The 15,427-nt window shown below is 42.1% G+C and overlaps 1 protein-coding gene across 2 annotated transcripts in view; it reads right to left on the bottom strand.

Moving 5' to 3' along the window:
* Nucleotides 1–15,427, bottom strand: part of ARHGAP15 (Rho GTPase activating protein 15) — a 634,574-nt gene that overhangs the window by 577,452 nt on the left and 41,695 nt on the right. The gene's annotated exons all lie outside the window — the stretch shown is intronic.

Raw genomic sequence — 15,427 nt, 5'->3', positions numbered from 1 at the left:
CTGTTAAAACTGTATTCTTCCTGTTAAAAGTTTTATGTTTAAGACAACCCAAGATATTTGAAAACCAGCAACATTTTCCAAAACATACTTCACCCATAGTCCTAAAGTTGGTAATTCAGCTCTAAATGATAAGCTAAATTTAACAAAATTCTATGGACCTCTGGATATAAATGATCATTCCTCCATTATATGGTAGTTTCATAATATGAAAGAGTCATAAAATAGTGATTCATGGGGATCTAACATGAATCTTTTTCATCTTGCATAAAGAGTATTAGTGACTAGGAAGAAAACCAGTTTTAAACATACCTTTGGGCAGTACCTCCCCCAAACCCTCATAAATTCCCTGCCAGTAAATTTGGATTCCACCCCTTCCCATTCCAGTAAAGTTCAGTCAGTTTATTCTTTGTAATCATCAATCAGCCTTACATAAGAAACTAAACAGATATCGTAGCATCACCGGTAATGTTCCCTTTGCCTCATTCCACAGCCTGAGGGCCTGCTTCCCTTTGCTCCTATTCCCTTTTTGCCTATCCTGTATTCTCCCTGATAAACTTCTCCTGCCCTAAAACACTTGTTTAGACACTTGAAGCTGTCTTATACTGAATCAGACAACTGGCAGCAGATCTAAAGGGTCTAGAAACAGGAGAAAGTCTTTCAGTTACCCACAAACATTGGAGAGGTTGGGGATTGAACCTGGAGCCTTCATACATGCCATGGCCTCTCCCTCTATATTTTCACTATGTTTGGCTTTATTAAACATATTGATCACAGTGCCTCAAACAGGTCTATGATATCTGGGAGCCAAGCCACAGAAAAAGTTTCCATTCTCACCTCTCTCTGCTCTTTCTTTCCCCTGTATTGCCCATCTTAAAGTGTGACAAAAACTTGATGAGGTATTAACTAATTGCTTTGTATGTGAACACCTTCTATGGGTTAAAGACAGAGAACTGGATCTAAGGGACTGTGAGCAAAGTATGGAAACGTACCACCTCTCCCCACCACTGCAGCTCACTGATTACTATAGAGTCAGGAAAACCTCATGCAACGGATGCAAAGCGCAGATCACAGTAAAAATCTACCCTCCTTCCAAAAGAAGTGCCATTCCACTAATATGTATGCAATTGGTGAAACAGCATCTTTGAATCTAGTTTATAGGAACTAACAGGTGCTGTATCTTAATAGCTGTTAAGTTATTTCATTGTTAGTATTCAGAAATTTATTCCATTAAAATCTGTAGTTTGTTGCTGGATGGATTAGATCCCTCTACGCTGAAAGAGAAGCATGGGAAAGTAACCATAGCTGCTAAAAATATGACTTTGAAGTATGACAAAGAGGAAGCTGTAGTTTTGGAATGCAAATGGAATCATGCTACTGCTTTGAAATTTAATTTAGGCTACAAAAATGACTATTTCTTGGTAGGTTTAATTGTGTTTTATTCTTAAAGTGGACCACAATTTACTATCTGGGACTGAAACAAAATAAAGACATTTCTTATCTTAATCACAACTAGGAACTATCAGTAAATTTTGACTGATTTTTAACAGATTTCCCAATCTCCTTCCTTAGTAAAGCAGAGCTAGTATATGCTGTTTATATGTAAATGTAGAACTCTACAAAATGTTCATAATTAATCCAGAGGGCCTCCCTCAAAATAGACTTTAAAATATTATGATCCCATATTTTATGGTACATACTGCTTTCATGTTTATTTGTAAGCATTAACATTTAAGCCCTGAAATCTACATCTTAGAAAGTGTTCTACTCTCCTAGTGATAACTAATGAGCTTAATGAATTACCCGTTCTAATTTTAATTCCAGCATTTCACAGAGAAAACAGATAAAACACTCTCTGCGATTCAAAAGTTTTGCTGACCTATTTATGAGGAATATCACTTAACAATTTCATTAGGAATGAGTAACAGCTGGTGACATGGCTGTGTCCTAAAGTGTTTTTCTCTCTTAATATTCTGCATCTTAAGCAATCGAGCCTTCATGAGAAATACTTTCGTGAGTGGCAGTCCCTCCTTTGGGGAGGAAAAAAATGTCAGACCACATTTTCTGTATTTTGCAGTCTTGTTTTCAAGAGCGTCATGCTCCTGTTTTATTAGCATGCGGGGTAAACAAGAAAGATTTGCTGATGCTATGGAGAGAACTTCTAAGAGTCCAGTCTTTCGGTTTAGATTTTGGATAGAACTTGAATATTAATGCAAGCAGAGGCATGTGTGTAAATTCTAAATAAATTACCTCCAGTTATCTTTTCCTCTTTATCTTTTAATGTTCAACAGATATGGTGCTCATATTCATGCAACAACATCCACTTCTAAACTATTCAGGTCTACATCACTTATATTTCCACTCAAAGATCTCTGCTTTTAATTATATTTTTCCACATAGCAAGCAATAGTGTATGATACTCCTTGCTTTCTGCAGAATTAAAAGATATGATCTCCAGTTCAGCAACAGATAAATGATCATTCATCCAATGGCTAAATGGAATGAGCAAGTGAACATGAAGCAATCCTAAAGACAGTTACTAGGGAGTTAAAGTCCCATTGATCTCACTGGGTTATTCTTCACTAACAAGTATGAGTGAGTTAAACCTTATACCATTGCCCTAGACTCCAGAAGCATCCACATGAGCTTGGGTTTAACAAGGATACAGCTTTATTGAAAGAACAGCAGCATAGCTTAATCACTCTTGGCACATCAGACATCTGGAAAAAAGAAGCTAGAGGCTGCCTCCTTCAGGGTATAGGACAGACTGTCCTAAAACTGCTAGAATATAGCTTCCTAGCCACTGCAGTTTTCTGTACTTGGTTCCTTTGACTAACCCCTATGGCTATTTCCACGTGGGTTATTTGCCCTGGGTTTGATGCAGTTGGGAACTGTCTCTTCCCCTTTCCCCAGAGTATTGTGGTGCATTCCTGCACTTCTCAGGATTGCCCAGGTATAACAATTTTAAGTAAATGCGTTTGTGTGTCTTTAAATGCTTGCTGTGGTACGATGAAGAGCGGGGTTGAAAGAGAGGGATGAGTGAGTGATATAATTGGCTGATGACTGAGAGTGTGAGCGGAGTGAATGCAGTTTTAGACTGAGAGTGGAGAAAAAATATTCAGTCAGGGCAAGAAAGGCAAGCTGTGTGCAGCCTGAGTATTTTCTCAGGTGCACACCTGTTCTCAGGTGCACACACAGTTTGCCTGCTTTCTCCTGACTGAATGTTCTTTCACAAGCACACAGGTTATATTTCTCTCAGACAATGTAAACAAGCTCAGGCTGCACACAGCTTACCTGCTTTCTCCTGACTCAATATTTCTCTCAGAACTGATTAAAAATACTCAGGCTGCACACAGCTTGCCTCTCTTGCCGTGATTGAATCTTTTTTCTCCACTCTCAGTCTAAAACTGCATTCACTCGGCCCAACCAATCATATCACTCACTCATCCGTCTCTTTCACCCCCACTCTTCATCTGTACCACATCAAGCATTTAAAGACACACACACACACACACTTAAAATCATTACACCAGGTTTTCTCTGATACTTCCCAAACTTGCTTTGCTTGAAAGTTTTGGGGAAAATCACAGCAAAACATGGTTGGCTGGCACGTGGGTGGGAATGTTCAGATTTTACTATTCCTGCTCACATGGCAGCCATTTCCTCTGCCCCTATCCCCACAGCAGTCAGTTCCTCCCCTGCCACCAGGAGGGGAACATTTTGTTTATATTTTAATTGACAATTGAATATGATGATATAACAATCTGTGTATCAGGTTATCTGAATTCCCAGCTTTCATTTTTTTTTTTAAGGAAGCATCTAGCCTCTTTCATTCTGGAGGTATAGGGGGGAAGGCATACCTTTGCAACAAAAAGGGCTAGGATGGTTATTTTTTTTTAAAGGAAAGTTGGGAATTCACAGAACCTGATACTCAAATTGCTATAATGGTATAATGATATTCAACTCTTTATTTTCTTTTAATGAAAAAGCCTTGGTGGCACTGGTGAGGTCGTGGCCACTGGTGGGGAATTAGAGCAGGGAACCTATGGGGAAGCTGCCACATGGAAGCCCCATTGTTATTGTTCTGTATGATCAGCTAGAGTGGCAAGCCTGTCCCCATGTCCTGCCCACATGGGTCAGTCACAGCTCTTCCAGAGCTCTCTCAGCCCCACCCACCTCACAGGGTGATTGTTGTGGGGATAATTATAACATACTTGGTAAACCGCTCTGAGTGGGTGTTTAAGTTGTTGTAAAGGGTGGTATATAAATCGAATGTTGTTACTATTATGATGATGATGTACAAAATACCTATGACTGGTGAAAGGCAGTAATGGCAAGGCATACTCTGCAGACAGCAGCCATGTTCAGTATGCTTCAAGTTCCAAATCAGCCCTATGCACTAAGCCCTACCCAATTCTTACAATATATGTTTTAAGGGAGTCCTTTAGCCAAGCTACGTACAAGTGACGAATGGCATTTGAACAGCAAGTGAACAGACTCATGTGTATTCCTCCCTGTTCACTTACGCTTGTGATCAAGTGGAGTGCAAGTGGAGCGCAAGTGAACTGGGAGGAATACACGCGAGTCTGTTCACTTGCCGTTCAAGTGTCATTCGTCACTTGTAGCTTGGCTCCCAGTCAGCCTCTCCTCAGCAATGAGTTCTGCCAAATAGCAGCTGAACAATTCCTAATGCCTAAACCTATTGTCTGTACAATAGTAAAGAGTCCAGTCGCACCTTTAAGCCTAACCAACGTTATTGTAGCATAAGCTTTCGAGAACCTCAGCTCTCTTCATCAGATGCCTGTACAATATACACACAATGGTACTAAGGTAGGTAATGGTAAAGGTAGTCCCCTGCGCAAGCACCGAGTCATTACTGACCCATGGGGGGCGTTGCATCATGACATTTTCTTGGCAGACTTTTTACGGGGTGGTTTGCCATTGCCTTCCCCAGTCATCTACACTTTACCCCCAGGAAACGGGTACTATTACTATGGTATTGTGGGGAGGGGAAAAAACCCTTCTGGCTCCTTTCCAACTTGGAGCAATAGATGTAGCTTCTTACTTGGTAACAACAACAAAAAAATCTTCCACTTGACCCTGAAGTAATTAGCTTATGCCCACACTGTCTGATCAAAGAATGGATGGGTGGGTTAGTTGCATCTGTCTACAAATTGAGAGGGGTGTGGTGCACTCTTGAGGACATCAATGGCCCTGGAGATCCCTCTGCCTATTCTGAATATCCTACTGGCAGCTCTCATGCCTGCTCTCCCTCCTGGCGCATTCAATGTATAGGGCTCATATATAACACGGAACAACGAACCTTGGCAGATATGTCCCCCCTACAGATCTATCTAGTAGCATCACGTGGGAGCGGGAATCTTGAGTGGACTATAAGACTGTGTTGCAAGGAGATGCCTAAACAAGTCCATCAGGTAGGGTTGCCAGGTTCCCTTACCCTCTTGGTGGGAGGGGGATCTGACACTTACCTTTGAGGATGGCTGGCTTCACATGCAAGTTCCTAGAGCCCTGCAATGACATCACTTCCAGGAAGTGACATCATTGTGCAGGGTGGGAGTGCTTTCCATGCTTCACAGCTGGCCAATTTGGGCCCCAAATCGGTCAGCATATTTGGGGCCAAAATCAACCCACTGTGAAACTCAGGAAGGGGCTGGGAGTGCTCCCACAATTCACAGTGGGCTGATTTAGGCCTGTTTGGGGCCCAAATCAGCCCAGTGCAAAGCGTAGGAGTGCTATTGGGATGGCATGACATGTTACTCCCAGAAGTGACATCGTTGTGCCACCCCAAGAGTGTGCCTAGGAGACCCGTTTCTGTGCGTCATCCTGTCCCCCGCCCCCTCCCCCGGCCAGCCAGGTGAGTGAGGAGTGCTGACATATTACCAGAGTTCTGATCCAGTCAGTGAGGAGTTTATATTAATAAACAGAAATCAGTAGTGGTGGATAGCACTTGGGCAGCCATTCCACTTTGTCCTATGAGCACTACACCATTGGTGTCAATACTCTAACGGTGCAATCCTGAACAAAGTTACACTGACATCAACGGGCTTAGAAGGATGCAACTAAGGATATAACTCTGCTGACCTGCTCTGAAGACTTGCTGTAGCAGGTGAGTGCTTAGGATGGAGCCTACCAACAGGTATGTGCAAGGCAGGATTGCCATCTTCCAGGTAGGATCTGGAGATTTCAACTGCTCTCCGGACTACAAAGATCAGTTCCCCTGGAGAAAATGGCTGCTCTAGAGGGGGATTTTATGGTGTTGCACCCTCCTGAGGTCCCTCCCCTCCCTCCCCTCCTCAGGCTCCTCCCCTAAAATCACCAGAAATTTCCAAACCCAGAGTTGGCAACCCCAATGCTGGGTCAGCAAAATGGCATCACATGCTTGCTGTGCATTACAGGCAAAAACACCAGCAACAGCATTTTATGATTAGGGCATAAGGCTACGTACTAGATGTACAAACCTCTCTTTCAGCTGGGCTTTCTCACACAATAACAATGATCATTTCTATTTTGCTTCCTTCAAATATTAAGACAGGCAGAGAATTGCAATAAACCATTGGATGAATTCTTTTTGGGAAAGCTAGCTTATCAGCACTTTTCTGATTTCACGAACATTCCTCAGTCAGCAGCAATGTCACCTGGAGCGCTGAAAAGTCCACTCACTAAGCACTCACAAGTCCGTAGGCAAACTCAGTTTTGTTAAATTCAGCCTCAGCAAGTTTTTCCTCTTCCCTCCCTGAAGTTAGCTAAAGGGTATCTCAGTACTTTTAGAGCTCTTTCAGCATCCAGGAATGAAACCGTTGTCAATTTCTGCACACACAGGCTCTGAAAAAATATCCTACAGTAAATGAAGGATTGTCAGCGTCACTTTATGTGAAAAAAAATTGAGATAAGCAAAATAAAAACAAGGACATGTAACCTGGGATTACCAACATTCAGAATACCAAACTAAAAACATTCACAGTGCAAGCTTGAGGGATAGAGGTGGGCATGAGCCAAAAAAAAATACCGATCAAGCTGCTCGTGGATCCGCGCTGGCGACAACCCCAGATCACTGATCCACACCGAACAAGTCCTGTTTCCGATCGGGGAGGCCAAAGCGGAGGGGCGCCCCCCCACACACACACACTTAGAGCAGAGGTGGGGGAAGTTTTTAACCCGGCGACAAGCTGCCTCCCCTCAGGGAGGGGACGTTTTCACACACACACACACACACGCACGCACTTAGAGCAGGGGGGGGAAGTTTTTATCCTGTCCCTGCCTCTCCAAATAGAGAGAGAGAGACACCCTGTCAACATGTTTCAGCCAGCTTTTAAAAAAAAAAGCAGGGACAGAATCCTCCATCCCTCCCCACCCGATTTTAAAAGCAAGCAGCCACTCTTCCAAAAGCATATTTTAAACAGGAAGAAAGTAAAACCAGGATCCTCGCTGATCCTATGGTTTTTTAAATAGGAAAAACACAAATGAAACATCAAATCACATATCACAGCCAGGTCCACAGACTGAAATATAAAAAACACAGATCCAAAAATATTTGGCGCTGCCACGGTGAAAAAACAGGAATCAGAGACACGGATCCTCATGAATTCATATGATTTTTACATTGAAACAAAACAAAAAGGCTGTCATATTTTAGATCTTTTGGTCCTATTTGTGGCATTGGACATGATCTGGGACAGTATACTGGATTTTGGGTGGCCCCATGTAAAAATCAAGAGGATCCATGAGGATCCGTGGTTTTGAACCATGTTTTTGCGTCGTGGCGCTGCCACAAAGCACTGGATGAATGATTTTTTTGGTCCCATTTGTGGCAATGGACATGATCTGGGATTGTATGGTAGATTTTGGGTGGCCCCATGTAAAAATCAAGAGGATCCATGAGGATCTGTGCTTTTGAACCATGTTTTTGCATCATGGGAGTGCCACGAAGCGGTGGATAACTGATTTTTTTTGCCCCTTTTGTGGCAATGGACCTGATCTGGGATTGTATGGTGGATTTTGGGTGGTCCCATGTAAAAACCTAGAGGATCCATGCGGATTCATGCTTTTGAACCATATTTTTGCACCATGGCGGTTCCACGAAGTAGTGGATGGCTGAATTTTTTGGTCCCATTTGTGGCTACAGACATAGTCTGTGATTGTGTGGTGGATTTGGGGTGGCCCCACTTAAAAATCAAGAGGATCCATGTGGATCCGTGCTTTTTTAGCATGTTTTTGTGCCGTGGCAGCACCACGGATTAGTGGATGCATGATTGTTTTGTTGCTGTCTGTAGACTAGGACATGATCTATAATATGACAGCCTTTTTGTTTTGTTTTGTTTCAATATAAAAATCATATGAATTCATGAGGATCCGTTTAAAAGCATCTGGATCCAGCTTTTACCCACTCCCTTTTAAACACGCACACAGAGCCGTGAATGAGATTTTCCCACAAAATACAGTGTTTTAAAAGCAGGTTAAAAACAGAGAGTGACAGACAGAAAAACAGCCATTTCTCCTACAAAGCCCCGTTTTTTTAAAAAGCAAAAAATATTTGGAGTGCCAGTGGTGGCTACAGAACACCCCCTTCCCCCTCCCTCTCCTCTCCTCTCCCAAATGGTGATGTGTTGCTGGCTGCTCCGTGGTTGGAAGAAAGCCCCGCTGATCAAGGAAAGCTGGGCTTCCGTTTGCATTTCCAGGGCAACAGAAGGAGGGGAAACACAGCTCAGGCATTCCCCAGGCTCCGTTGTCCGGGCAATAGATGGCTGGCACCAGAGTGTCTGCAATCCCAAACAGAAACCGATCGAGCCGATCAAGACCCGAGCAAGCGCCTCACCCGAATGCTGGATCTGTTGCCGTGGACGGAACTGATCAGCCCGGTCCCAATGGCGCAAATGCCATTATCGGGGGGGGGGGGTTTCAAATCGTAATGCTGATCGTGCCCATCTCTATTGAGGGATACTATAGCAGGGAAAACTGCAATTTCACAACACGTGAAGTTTTAGCTGCAAGTGAAAAATGAGTAGATTTTGACAGGGGTGTTTGCACTATTTTTTAGCGCATGATCTCTGTTTAAAAACTCATGAACTGGCTTGTGACAATGAAACCAGCCGACAACCTAACAAGAGCAAAACTGGTATAAGAGTAGCAATAAAAGCAACAGTATAAAATTGACTGAAACTACATTTTCCAATCTACATCATTAAAAAACGTCAATGCAATAAAACTGTAAGGCAGAAGGACAATACAAATCAGGTCAATAATAAGATCCTCCATGAAGTCTACTAAGGAAAACAGAAATGTTTTTGACTAGCTAGGGCATTTCAAATGCTAAGTGCCACAACTGAAAAAGACCTAATCTCTGCTATATTTCCTCAAAAGGCAGGGCATGGAGTATGCAGAGGAAGGCCTGCGAAAGGGATCTTAGCATTCAAGCTTGTTCATTTGGTAGCAGGATGTCTGAGATATCTTGATCCCATTTAAGGCTTCAAAGTTAAGAACAGGCACTTTGAATAATGTCATGAAATGAATTGGTGCCCAGTGATAACAATGAAAGGTCCTGAGGATCTTCATCGGAACAAGAAGAAAGATTTCCGGTACTTCTGCTTCTAACCAGTCGCTCTAACCACTGCTCACTTAACAAAGAAACAGACCCTGCTCTTATTCTCTTCAGAGTAGTATATATCTTATCTTTTTGTTAGAATCTACAGCCAAATGTCAGAGGAGAAAAACAGGTCCATGTTCCATCCCTCTCCTTATGTCTCCTTTTAAGTACGCTGCCCTCTATATACAGTTCAGTTCCCCAGAGTGTGTAAGAATAATGATAATAGCTTTGCTTGCCTTGACCCTTTGTTCGGTTATAAATCAAAATCTTATAGACCTTTTAGCACAGTAAGAGAGTCCTCCTTCATTCTCAATCCTAGGAAGGTTTTTTTTTTTTGTGGAAATATCAAGGCAATTTATTATAACGGGAGGAACCCAATCAATTCACAGTTTAATCAGGATAATGAACAAGATAATGTTGTGTCTCCAGTAGAATCAATATCTGATATTGTGTAAGGTATTTCCCCAGGAGCCTGAACCAGAGGGCGACTTGTCCAACAAAACAGTATATATATGACTAGCATGTGTATGACTGAAAAACTAGGACAGTGACCCAAGATACCACCCCAGATATGTATTCCCACTTGCCTCTTGTGTGCATCTTCAGTCACGCTATATAACGGCAACCTGGATTCTGTTATTTGAGGCACATCTGTATGTCAGTGGATCCATAACCACTGACATGTTTGTTCACTACCATTATAAAACACAGCAGCAAATGACAACCTATGTGCCTAAAAGTCAGGATTCTTATTTCTTTTTCCTTGAATAGTTGGATCTTTTGGATGTTTGCAAGAGAGGTCTGTTCCTTGTTCCAAGTAGTCAACACAATTGCTGTATAAGGACAAAGGCTCACTATGTGTTTCTGCTGCTGCCGTAACTAGGGCCATACAAATAGAGTAAAATTCATTAGCAATAATATTCAGATTGCATTTTGCAATTGAGTAAACTTGAAGGGAGGATCAAGAAATGCTAGGCAGTGAGTGGTCCAGGACACATAATACCATAGCATTGCAAAAGCTAACCAGATATGCACCTGAACAGGCCTAGGTTGGAGATCCTAGAAGCCCTATCCAAAGTGCTCTGAGCACAGTGCAGTTATGTTAAATTAATAAGAAGTTAGATCTCACTTCCAATCTGAAGGCATGGGATGACTGAAACAATTACATTCTGACAAGTCTGGTGGCCTAGCTATATGAGTTCCTCTAATGAAGTCCCACCCTTCTTCCACACAGCTCAAAGCGATAGGCCTAGGGTTCGAGTTGCTCTCACACACAAGTGCAGGCAGGCACAGACCTAATCAGTTTCAGATATGGAGTTATATCACTTCCCATAGGAAGAGATTATATATTATACTCACCATTTGAAAGCTTCCTGAACCAACCTCCAAAATGGCAGCTTCCCCCTGTGGTAGCTGTAATGTGTAGATTAGCTCACCATGTGGCTCCCTCATCATATGCAGAGTTTTTGTGCCATTGCTCTGAATGTCTCATGGTTGTGTGGTAGCACTCCATGCAAAATAGGCAATTTCCATACTCCATGCAAAATAAGCAATTTCTATACTATTTTACATGCTAAAGCCACCCATCAAGCAAACTCAACATGGAAGATATTAGAAATGACTTTTATATGGCAAATCATAGCCTGTGGATCAGTCCATATTTTCATTCACAAATATATTGATTGTAGTTGATATACAGAACTTTATAAAGTATTTATTTTGACTGTCAGGTTCATTTTGTGATCTGCGCTATGATCCTCCCCTCCCTCTTTGTGCATTTCAAGAGATACTAGTTGGTATCATGTCACCTAGTAAAACAAGGTTTATTAGTAGTTTAAAAAAGTAGTAAAAAATGTGTAACTTCCTTGATGGTCTAAATGTTTAAAAGATTTATAATTTATCCTCACAGAGGGAAGGGACCAGAGGAAATGTTGTGTTCATATCAGATGGCAGACAGGCATAGAGCTTGGGGGCATAGGTGGGGGCACAGGCCTCCCCTATGATGAGCAGACTGTGTGGGATACCAGGCATAGGCTAAGGCTTCCATGGCCTGACAGTGAGCGCACACGTACCGAACAGATGAGCTGTGAGAGATCACTGATGAGGAACATTCAGATTAACACTCTATGTGAAAGAGAACGGCTGGTTTATGATCTGATTTCTCTCATTATGTGAAAGTACTAACCAGATGCACCTTTCCCCCAATACAAATCACCCACAGAGAGAGTGAGTGAGAGAGAGAGATGCTATTAGCCATAATAAGGGGGAAAGAAAACAATCCCGTTCATGTGTAGAGAAAGTCTATTTTTCAATAAAAAAAAGAGTATGTGAGTCAAGGCAGCTAAGACTTGTACTGTCTTACTCAGGACAGGAGCCTTTCAGATTTCTTTCCTCAACAAGTTAACATCTAGTATTTATTTATTTGTATTTCTAACTCTCCATTCTCCCCAATGGGAACCTAAAGTGGCTTACAGCATTGCTATATCATTGTCCCCTTACAACCCTGTGAGGTAGTTTAGGCTGACAGAGAGAGTTACTTGCTCAAGGTCGCCCAGTGAACTTCCATGGCAAAGATCCCAATCTGACACTTGAAATGCTAACCACCAAGCTGGGAGTAAAATGTGGAAAGCAGGGGGAGGGGAGTTTCTCTCTTCTCACCTTTATGCTTTGTTTTCGTTTGAAAATAGACACCACACCCACCTCTCTGTGAATCCTTGAGGATCCCAGGAAAGGCGGGAAAGCCTCCCTGTGCTCACTCAACAAGTGAGAAGTCTAGTTGCCTATACAACAAGATTTATTTTATCTCCTGAAAATGTGGATAGGGGTTTCCCTGCAAATTGCATCCCAGTCCAGGGGAAAGAGAAGACATCATGGTCAGAAATAAATTGAGACCAATAGAAATGACTAGGATTGATTTCCTCGTATCCTGATCCTTTAATATTAAAGAATCCAATGCAGCTTTTTAAAATGACCCAAACATGACTCTTTTTGTTCTATAGATTCCTATTATATATAGGGAGCAGACACTGTTGGAGTGTTGGATTGGGTGCCACAAGCAGAAATAAATGTTGATTCAAACGGGCATTTACACCCACTTTCTTATACAATTAGACACATATCTGCATATCTTTTTTGCATGCAACTAGAAGGACACTGGGGACTAAATCTACAAAATGGCATTGTGCAAAACAGTGCATTTAAAGAGAAAGCTCACTTGTAGGAAAACAAGACATACCTCAATCAGAAGGGCATTTCAGTTCTGCTGGAATGCTGCTGTTGCTGAAAGTTTTGCCAGTCTGGGAGAGGAAGAGTTAATAAAGATGCTGAAAACTGCCAGCTAATATCTACTCAGAGATGCCCTTGTGCAAGTGGTATTTTTAATACTCCTTGCCCTATATTTATTCCCCTCTAGCGGATGCTTCATTAGTGCTTCTCTTTATCTTGCTTGCCTAATTCATTCTCCTAGATTTAAACAAGCCAAAAGCTCACCTTATGCTACTGCAGAAGCAATTTTTATTTTTTGAAGGTTAATCCAACTCAGCAGGATTTAGGGATGGCACTTTTCCTTGGTCGTAGGCATGTTGGCTCAGGCCAGACAGCTGTTTGGACACTCTCCACTGGGAATCTTGCCCTCAACACCCACAGTTGATGCACATACATGGTCTACTGGCTGCCTACTTCATGCCCATCTGTTCAGATGGCATGCTGCCCACTCACAAGTTCGCTGGAACCTTGCCCTTAGTGTGTAGGTGCCAGGCAATGATGGGTTGAGATGGGCAGCCTGCAAAATATTGTAAGTGATCACTTTTTCTCCTGCAGGAAGTCCTCGCTCTGTGCTAACACTGTCACACAGCCACTCTCTGCTGTTACGGTTAATGAAACCTGTGCGCTTACATGGTATTTTCCAAATTTGAGATAAGGCTACTGAAAGTTGAATATTTCAGAATTACAAAACAATTAAAATGTGAGGAGCTAAAAATGCTGGCATGGAAATCTGGACTATAAATTTTTATCATAGATGTACAGCCCTGGCAGGCCCCTATATAGCTCAAATCAAAATTATGGCACCAGTAAGTGAAATGATCAGCAAAAGAGGTCTATTCAAAAGCTCCATGCATTTGAAATCAAGGCTCTCTACGTGCCTCAGTGCAGTCCTTTATCCAAGTACTGGATAAATTTACAGTAAAGTCATTCAGTCAAATAGATGTGAATGAATAACTGGAAGATGGTTGTGATGCATTTAAACCACAAACAAGAACACAGGAGTTTTGTTCCTTCTCTTGATAGCAAAAGAAAAAATCTTAAGATCATGTGATTCAGTAACAGCATTTAGGATGTACATATTTAGTGACATTTGTTTCATGGAGGCTCAGATGTTGATGGAAGGCTACACTTCCTTTTTCTGCAGGACTGCCTTTCCCATTACGTCCCTTGCAGGGCGCTGTGCTCTGCGGACAAACAACTCCTGGTGGTTCCTGGCCCAAGGGACATCCGTCTGGCCTCCATCAGGGCCAGGGCTTTTTCTGCCCTGGCCCCAGTGGAACGCTCTTCCGCTGGAGATCCGGGCCCTGCGAGACCTATTACAGTTCTGCAGGGCCTGTAAAACGGAGATGTTCCACCAGGCCTTTGGCTGAAGACCACCGGGTGTCCGCCCTTATTCCATTGAAGATCACCACCTCTTCTACGACTGCCCTTGGCAAAAAAAGAAAAAAAAGAAAAAAGAATGACTGCCCTCGGCCATGCATTCTGTGACCTATAAAGGTTTTTGATCAGTATCTAAAGTAGCCTATGTATAATGGCGCTTGGAGTATTTTAGTGACAGTTTTGTGTTTTTATAGTTGATGATTAACTTATTGTAATTTATTGATGATGTGAGCCACCCTGAGCTCATTTGTAGGGAGGGCGGGATGGGATATAAATCAAACAAACAAATAAATGTATCTCTTTTTTGTTTTAATCTTAAGGGTTAAACTTTTTTAAAGTACTTTTGAGACAACAGAGCAAATTTTAAAAAATGTCACTGAACAGGTAAACAAAAAATGGGAAAACCAACATTTCTCTGTGTGTCACTGCTTTTCCTTGCAGAAGGTAGATCAGGAAAGCAACCACAGTTCATAAATTAAAGACGCTGGAAAGACAGACAATTGGGCAAATATTTCCTAGAAGAACTATGATCTGCTGTTGAAATTGCAAGTTCAATGAGAATAGAGCTCACTATAAATTTGTTCCCTTTTTGTTTCAGTTATCTACATTTGAAGATGGTCATGTAAGTTCCTTTTGCATTCTAACAAAAGAATGCATCGAATTTTCTTAACAGGTACCCTTTGATTGCAGTCCTCATCACAGTAGTAGCCTAAATGGGTTATGAGAAAGGGACTGTTCGCCTTAAGTGCTTTCTCTAGGAAGTGTCCCAAGAACTGCTGGTACCTTACCACTTCCCAAGTACAATTCCATATTCAGGCTGTTCTAGACTTCTCCACTGAGAAAGGAATGTATCATTAAAGAGCACCACACTTCCTCTATGAGGTACCCTGAGGCATCTGGTCAAAGATCGTGCTACTAACATTGCCCTGAGAAAGCAGGCAAACTGGCTGGAACACTTCTGTGTAAGAGAGACATTCCAGTTTGCTCTTTTAAAGCCCTTCCTCCTGGATTTTCTATGCTAGCAAAATTTGGTCTACTCAGTTTAAACTCTGGCCTGTTGGCTGTGGGGGAGGCATTTTTTAAAAAAGGAATGAAACTGAATGTACTAGAAAACTACCACCTATAATAACAACAGTTCATTTTTTCTACCTGTCTTCTGGGCAGATTAGTGTCCACTCAGAGCAA

The sequence above is a fragment of the Eublepharis macularius genome, chromosome 2 (genome assembly GCF_028583425.1).
Source record: "Eublepharis macularius isolate TG4126 chromosome 2, MPM_Emac_v1.0, whole genome shotgun sequence".
In the NCBI taxonomy this organism is placed as follows: domain Eukaryota; kingdom Metazoa; phylum Chordata; class Lepidosauria; order Squamata; family Eublepharidae; genus Eublepharis; species Eublepharis macularius.
This window is presented reverse-complemented; position numbering and strand designations above follow the sequence as displayed.